Raw genomic sequence first — 8,167 nt, 5'->3', positions numbered from 1 at the left:
ACTTTACAAAATAGAGCTGCCATTGATTATCTTTTATTAGCACATGGGCATGGCTGTGAAGATTTTGAAAGATTATGCTGTATGAACTTATCCGATCATTCTGTTTCCATTCACAAACAGTTACAAAACCTAAGGCACCTAGCTAACCAAATTACAACAGATGACCCGTCTTGGCTAAACAGTTTGTTTGATGGTTGGAGCTTTGCACCTTGGCTAAGGGAACTCTGTAAAATAGGCTTGATTGCTCTAGTAGTAATAATTATAGTTTTACTAGCAGTACCTTGTATACTTCAGTGTGTGCAAAAAAGGACGAGTAGGACTGTGTCTAATATCTCAGTTGTTCATCAGAACGGGGATTGTTGGGGAAGACGAAACAGGAAAGCCTTATAAATATGATTGCCTGACAAAATATTTTGGGAATATGAAAACTACAGGCGACATCGAAATGAAAGCCGCTTTTGAAATACCAAATCTTAGTTACTGAACAACTGGAAAACAATGGTATGGCCGACTGAAGGTAATCCCCTCTTGATTGAACAATACCCTCTGCTTGCAGGCAGGTCCAAGGGTCAGAGCAGACCCTACTAGCTCAGCAGAAGGGGTCCAAAGGAACAATACCCTCTGCTTGCAAGCGGTCCAAGGGTCAGAGCAGACCCTACTAGCTCAGCAGAAGGGGTCCAAAGAGTAGTTTTTAGAAGTTAAGATGTAACACTCTATGGTAATATAAGAACTCTTATAGGCTGTATGTAAATGCTATAGGATTTGTATCTTGTATTAGATTGGTTAGTGACAATTAGAATATTCAGTACAGAAGATGATTTATTGTATTGTAACCAGGACTTCAGACACTCTTCGCACACTCTTACACTCTCTTACTACACTCTCATCACTTCTTCTTCTTCACTCTCATTCCTCTCGCTCTCTCTCTCTCTCTCTCTCTTACCCGCTTACTCTCTTGCTCTCTTGGGCCTGCTCAGAGCTGCCAGCTGCAGCTCTGAGCAGTGCCCCTATACCCACGCCCTTTGCAATAAACCGCATGTTCCAAGATCTGACTTCAGAGATCTCTCGTCTCCGTCCGTCCTGACCGTCCAACCCACCCAAAGCTCACCGCAATTAGCTTTTGTGATGTTCAGTTTCAAAGCTGATGCAATCTACCCAGCTACACTTTGCAAGTGCAATATTGCCCTGAAATTAGGAAGGATCCTGGTCAGACAGAATCCTTTGCACAGACTGTCAAGTGAAACCAGAAGGTAAGAGTCATCATGAAGAGAAGAAGAAAGCACCTGAGATATGGTTCCTTATCCTCTCATGCCAGAAATAGGTAATCAGTGCAGGAAATCAATGACCAAGAAAAATGACAGAAAGAAAACTTGGAAATGAATGATGATTTTGGTCATCCAGACATTACAGAAAGCAAATGGCCACTCTTCTTCCCTTCAGGGATCCGTCAGTCTACACTTTAAGGGAGCTCAAGGTGTACTGTAGGTGAGAAAAGGAATGTAAAGGAAAAGTAGGAAAAGAAGCCAAGATTCGAACATTTTCCTTGTGAAATTAACAGTCAACAGTGATAGATGCTACCTTGAGGTGGATCATCATTAACCTGGCCATAACCCCTTCAGATAGGCTCAAGAAATGTATTTCAGGTGAAGCATCTCCCAGGGAATTCAGCAGCAGAGAACAGATTTCAGATAAAAAGCCCAACAAAAAGAAGTATCACTCAGTAGAATCTATCCCAATACTAATGACTACAACACCTCAGTGCCCTGTGCTGGCATCACTCAACAGACACCAACATCTTGTTACAGTTGTTCTTATCTGTATCACAGAGGTGACTAAGCCTGTGGCTTACTGGCACTACGAAGTCTTAGGCTTAGTTTCACTGTGTGATTTCTTCTACCCATTTTTCTTTAAGCATTTTTCTGCTGCTTGTGCTCCTTGAGACCAGGAATGCATCCTTCACCTTATTGCCTGTAGTCCCATCTTTTGCAGACATATTCTGTCAATCAGTTCAATATTTCATAATGCCATTTTGAAAACTAACATTCAATCTTTTAGAAAAAATACAGGCCTTTACCACCATAAATTATGAAGTGAGTTTAGGTCTTAATATGCAGCATAATTTCTCTACTTTCTGTTAACACATTTACAATCACATAAAGTGTAATGGGAGGTTTGGCTTTTAGAGAAACTAAGTTTCCAATGCCATTACCCCCTTGTACAAGAAATACTAATACTAAAATATGAAACTCACCTTCCTATTTGGATATTTAAAATGAAAGTATTTAAAGTCAGTTTTGAGCCATCTGTATATACAGAAATGCATTTTCAGAATAAAACCCATATAAATAGCACTTTTTTTCCTGAGGGAAAAGTTTTAAGCAAAGTGAATGAAAATGGTTCACCTTATACTGTCTTTGAAAGTATAATTCAACAATGACAGTTGATAATGGCAAAATCTCAGTGTCTAGAATGACTGCTGTTGACAGCAAGCATGACTGATTTGGGAATCAAATTTTTAAGAAAGCTAAAACCTAAAGTCAACCGGCTAATTGAAGAATTAATTCAATAAACAGTTTTCTAGAGAAGACAGTCCACCCCGGTAACAGTAGCTGAACAAGAGTCATATGGGATGGCAAAACAAATATCAAATACAATGCTAACTTCTTAAATACACATACCTGTCACTATTATTTCTTTCTCTCCCAAGTATATGTATTGTGCCTCAGTGTTATATATAACAAAGACAGGCTTTCAGGCTTATCCTGCAAGAGTATATGGATTCCACAATTTCTAAAAGCAATCTCAGTATTCAATTCAGATCCCATATATTAGTTCAGAAAACAAAGCTTTTAATAGCATGGAAAGAACAAGGACGTCTCTAGGTTGAGTATTTATTTTTTCTACAGTTACATTGTTTCCCACACCAAATGTCTGATACCTTCACCAAACGAGCAGTGTCCCCTCAGAGGACAAAAAAATCTTCAAACCCCAGCTCATCAGCAAATTTATTGCTTGACACTAATGGAGCACAGACAGTAATTTGTGCTGTGGTTTAGGAATGGCATTCTCCAATTTAGTGTTCCCACTGAAACCACTCCAAATCAAGAGACACTTGCTCACTCCCACCTCCCCCTCTCTCTCCCCCTGTGGCAGGCAGGAGAGGAGAACTGGAGGCACAAAAGGTAAAGGTTGAGATACGAACAATTTACTGGAAACAGCAATGAGATGAGAAAATGAGCAGCAACAGCAACAATACTAATGACGGGGTACAAGGAAGAGGCAGCACAGACATCCCCCTGACAACACCAGCCGCTCCCTCTGCCAGGCTACTCCACCCGAAGCGACCCCTTCCCCTGTCCCTGGAAAATGGTGTGAGGCAGTACAGAAAAACCTCCAGGTCCTGGTCATGCCTCCTCCTGGCTACTGCAAAAATTAACCCTGTCCTGGCCCAAACCAGGACAGACTGTGTGACCAGCACAGCAATCAATCTCTTCTGATGCTTCACCTCACTCTCTCTGTAGGGACTTGTTTTGAAAAACCCAAGCTTGCAGCACCATCCAGATTATGGTTTCTAACTCACACATCTGGGATAATTTGGAAAGTCTGGGTAACTTCAGAAATGACCATGGGCTTCTGATACAGGTATGGAAAAAGTAACCTGGAGTGAGCACATAAACAAGCCCAGAAAAGATGTACTAAGCAGAGCTACTCCTCCACATGAATGATCTGATCTCTGCTGCACTTGAAGGAAGCTATTTCATACAGTCAGATCACTGTCCTGGGGGACTCACACACTTCAGAAAGAGCTAGCAAAATTAAAATAAAAAATTACTTTCTGCTGATCAGTCTATTAAGGATTATTTACCTTTTTTTTTACAGTGAAATGGGAATGTAAGCCTTGGCTATAAAGCCATATGATCAGATCCAAAAGAATCAGAAGATACAAGGAACCAGTATGGGAAATAAGGACTTTAGATTGATTTTTAAAAATTATGTTATGCATTTTAATTAAAAATAAAATCCCAATTCTGACCCTGCTTGGTATCTCCGAATAAAAGCTAGGTACTGCACATCTGTACACAAAGCATACAGCACACAGCACAAAAATGTGTTTTTTAGCAATGGTGATTTAGTATTTTATTAGTATTTATATTATTATTTATTACTAGATTTTATTTTAGGCACTAAATATTATCCAAAGATTTTAGTATGTTGGCACTGTAGACTTTGCAACATGCAACAAAACTCCTGGGACATCCCCAAATCATTAAGTCTAGCTTACAAGACAATTACAGAAATCCATGGTTATTTTCAGTTACTTGATTTTATGACACAAGCCTATGTAACTCTGCATATTTTAAGATGCAGAAGAGATCACAGGTGTAGTCTAACAGATCAAACAGTTCTAACACATTCGTGTTTTCTGTTCAATACTCTCCTCCATCTACAAGATGCAAACATGATCTTGTTCTGGTTCCAGGGGCAGCAGCAGCTGAGAAAACAGGACTGTTTCTAAAATCTTTTGCTATTTTTGAATTACTACAGAAGTTTTAAATGTGAAGACTGCATATTCTCCAGAATTATCCAGAAATCACTGTTAGAAGTTTTGACACCATTGATTTTTTGGAAACGTTATTACTTCAATTATTTGGGTAATTTTGCAAATCTACTAACCTTGTGCTTTCTGCCCTAAGTACTAGGTCAATGGCAATGGGACTGGGCAAATGAGCTAGAAATTCTCTGTACAGAGATCCAGAAGCCAACACTGAGTATCTGCTAGTGAAGCAAGAGAACTAAACTGAGAACAGACTCCCAGGCTCCTGAGCTCAAGTTAGATCCACAAGAAAAGAACACTTCAGCTGGGCCCCAAACTATCAAATTCTTGTGAAAAGTAGGGTATGTTTTCAGGCACATTTATATGAAAAAGCTCAATGTTTGTGGAATTAGCTTTCTTGCAGGAGGAATTTTGTCCCGTGTCATACACCAAGTACCAGGCAATAGGCTTCTAATGCTATCCGGTCCCTTACAGTAATATTTCAATATAGTATTAGGCTTTGGGACTGAGATTTCCACACAGACGATGCACCTGTGATGACTTCTGTTCTAGGGCACCTAACCAGATGATCAGTGCTGGGACAGACAATAGCAGATTACATGCTATTAAGATCTTAACATGACTAGCATTGCATAAGAATAACTGTAATAACTGTCTCCTATTTCCCTACTACACCTTTCACAAGCTGAAATGACTTGTGAAAAGGCACAAAAATATAATAACATTATGCACCTAACTGCTGCGCAGCACTGTTGTTGCATAAGTACTTAATTTCAATAATAATCATAACATATCATTTTGATATCAAGCTCAAACTGAGGAACAGCATCAAAAGCTGCATTCACAACTTTGCATTTTAATTTGGTCTACATCCTACTCACAGCAATATAATGAAACGTTTTATAGAAAGGAACTTATAAAAACTACAATCTGTAACTATCTGCCCAAGAATCTGGGGTAAATTAAATTGGCCAAACTATCAGGCAACAGTGTCTGGAGTAAATTCTGATGGTCCAAGCACTCAATTTGTTTTCCTGATGCTTGAATTTTCATGAAATGCAATTGTTAGCTCCTGACTAATGACTAATGAGCTCCAAGGGCAGAATCTTTATAAAAATTAAAATCTCAAATACAAAAGGCCAATGGTCAGCACAGTGGCTCTTGCTGTCGCCTCAGCAACAGGCTTGCCTAGTCCATTTAACCATAATTACACAACAAAACACGAATGTACTTTTCCTTCTTCAGCCCACGGCGCAGGGGTTTTGCCCATCAGAAAATGTGTCAGGAGCAAGCAGTTGTGCCAGTGCTGCCTGCCATTCTGAGAATGCCACTCATTGCCAGTGTAACTAATGACACCATCTCCTTTCTTCCTTTTTCCCACCTGGAATCAACCGCCAAGTCAAAAGACCTGCTGCAGAGTTAATGAGCACTATTAAATTTGCTCTAATCTTAAGAACAAAAGAATTTATAGAGGACTAACTGTGTCCAGACAAAAAAAAAATATCTGCTGCCTGCCTGAGGTGAAAGGTAAAAAAATGCACCAGTTGTCAGGAATGCAAGAGTGGGAGGAAAGATTGGCAGAGGCACTTAAGCCCATTAAAAAGAATTCTCAATAGCAGTACTCAACTCTTTTTCTGTAATATCTATTGACTGGCTAACTAGTAAACACAAGATAAAACAGAAATAATTCTCTGCCAAATATGCACAGCTGTAGGTCCACCTCTGATGATTCATCAGCAGCTCTAGGCATCTGCCAATTTTTTCTTTTTTAATTTTAATTTAGGATGGATCTAGAAGTGGCAGAGATTGCAGTCTGCTAGGGAAAAGGAGCCCACAGCACACAAGGAAAGCAGCAGACAAGACAATAGTAACTATTTCAGTGCATAGATGCTCACTTGGATGTTACAGCTTGCATTTACAATGACTAATCAGTAAATTTGAATACGATACTCAGTATAGAAGTGGTAAATTAGCAATGGCAGAGTACTTGAAATTATGTTTCTCAAAATACAGAACATTTTATAATCCACACCAACTTCCTCAGCTAAAAATAAAACTGTAATGAATCCTGCATTCATGTAAGATTTCCTCCAATTTCAGTGAAATTGTGTGATGCGTAAACAGGTGGAGAATTTGGCCCAAAATATTTCCTCCTACTGATAGCCAATCTTGACTGCACTTTTCAGGGCTCTTACTTCCCTTCTTTTGCCAGAAGGGGAAAAAAAAACACCACAAGGTCAAAATCCCAGCATTTCTTCTGGAAGAGTTAATCAACCCAAGCCACAAAGTTACTGAATTTGTACTACACCAACAAAAAGATCTTTTCTTGAAGCCACTAGGTGAGTATTTCAAATAATCCTGAGATGCCCTATTCCATCCACTACTAACAGTCTCTATGATTGCAAAACTAGGGACAAAACCCGTTTGTAAAACTTAAAGAAACCATTTCAATTCATGCATTTTCCTTTGTCTGTGGAAAAATAGAAAAAAAAGTAGAATCCAATTTCTTTGAATAATGAAACAGTGTTTAATTTAATGTTCCATTTGTTTCAATTTTGTTTTTGACTTAGCCTTGAGACATGAATCATTAAAAAATTAATTTTAATATATTTACCCATTATGGCAAGAACATACTACATGGCTTACTGTTTTATATTCTTTTGACATTTTAAAGAACTACATTTAAAAGGTCCCAAACGGGAATTTTTTTTTTAAAGGCCTATTTAATGGAAAATATGTCTTTCCATCTCAGCAACAGAAACAAATTTTGGAATACTCTGTCTGTGGAAGAGCTAATTTTTTCTGACCTCCACATTAATATGCTGCTTTAAACAACAGTTAAAAAAATTGCACTACACATAAAGTGTCAAATAAGGTAATATGAATTACCAACCACATGAGCAGTTTCAATATATTGAGAAGTCTTAGAGAATTTCAGCTATGAGGTTTAAATTTTAGCTGCTGTAATTCATTTGAAGAATGGTTCTGCTTACCAAGTTTTCAAGATAGAAAACATTTAATAATTTTTCCATAAATTCTATAAATGAATGTTTGATGCTTTTTTGAAATATAAACTGAAAAAATATGTATTTAAAAGGTTAGAAGAGCAACTAGAAGAAACTTTATATTGCTTTTAAATAAAAACATTACTGAAATGTGTTCCTTTCAAGAGCATGCTACCCCCATATGTACTTAAAAACTGGTACTAAAATTTGTGTTACGCAAGTAACACCCCCACTTCTGTAACTATGTAAAAATATCTCATAGGTTCCCATAACTTTTAAATCTGAGGTTTAAAGGAAACAGATAACTACTGGACAGCTGATTTTTGCTGCTGGCCAACTGGATTATGTAAGATTAAATACATCTCATTTTGCAACTAAGCAAGACCCCTGGTACTTTGCTAATCTGTTATGTACTCCTTGTACCTGGAAAGCAAGTAAGAGTGAATAGCCTCAGAAAGGGATTCGCTGAATTCACAGAAGAACGCTTCTCATTCATCACCTGCTGACAACAGGGAACGAAGCGAGGCTTTGGGTAAATAAAGAAGCATATAATGGTATTACTAGGGACTGTACAAAACAAAAAAATTGTTACTTACTGAAAGTTATG

The 8,167-nt window shown here is 38.2% G+C and overlaps 1 protein-coding gene across 13 annotated transcripts in view; it reads right to left on the bottom strand.

The window, feature by feature from the left end:
* PTPRM (protein tyrosine phosphatase, receptor type M) overlaps positions 1–8,167 on the bottom strand; it is a 457,910-nt gene that overhangs the window by 150,266 nt on the left and 299,477 nt on the right. The gene's annotated exons all lie outside the window — the stretch shown is intronic.

Source organism: Corvus brachyrhynchos, unplaced genomic scaffold (genome assembly GCF_000691975.1).
Source record: "Corvus brachyrhynchos isolate BGI_N302 unplaced genomic scaffold, ASM69197v1 scaffold106, whole genome shotgun sequence".
Classification (NCBI taxonomy): Eukaryota; Metazoa; Chordata; class Aves; order Passeriformes; family Corvidae; genus Corvus; species Corvus brachyrhynchos.
This window is presented reverse-complemented; position numbering and strand designations above follow the sequence as displayed.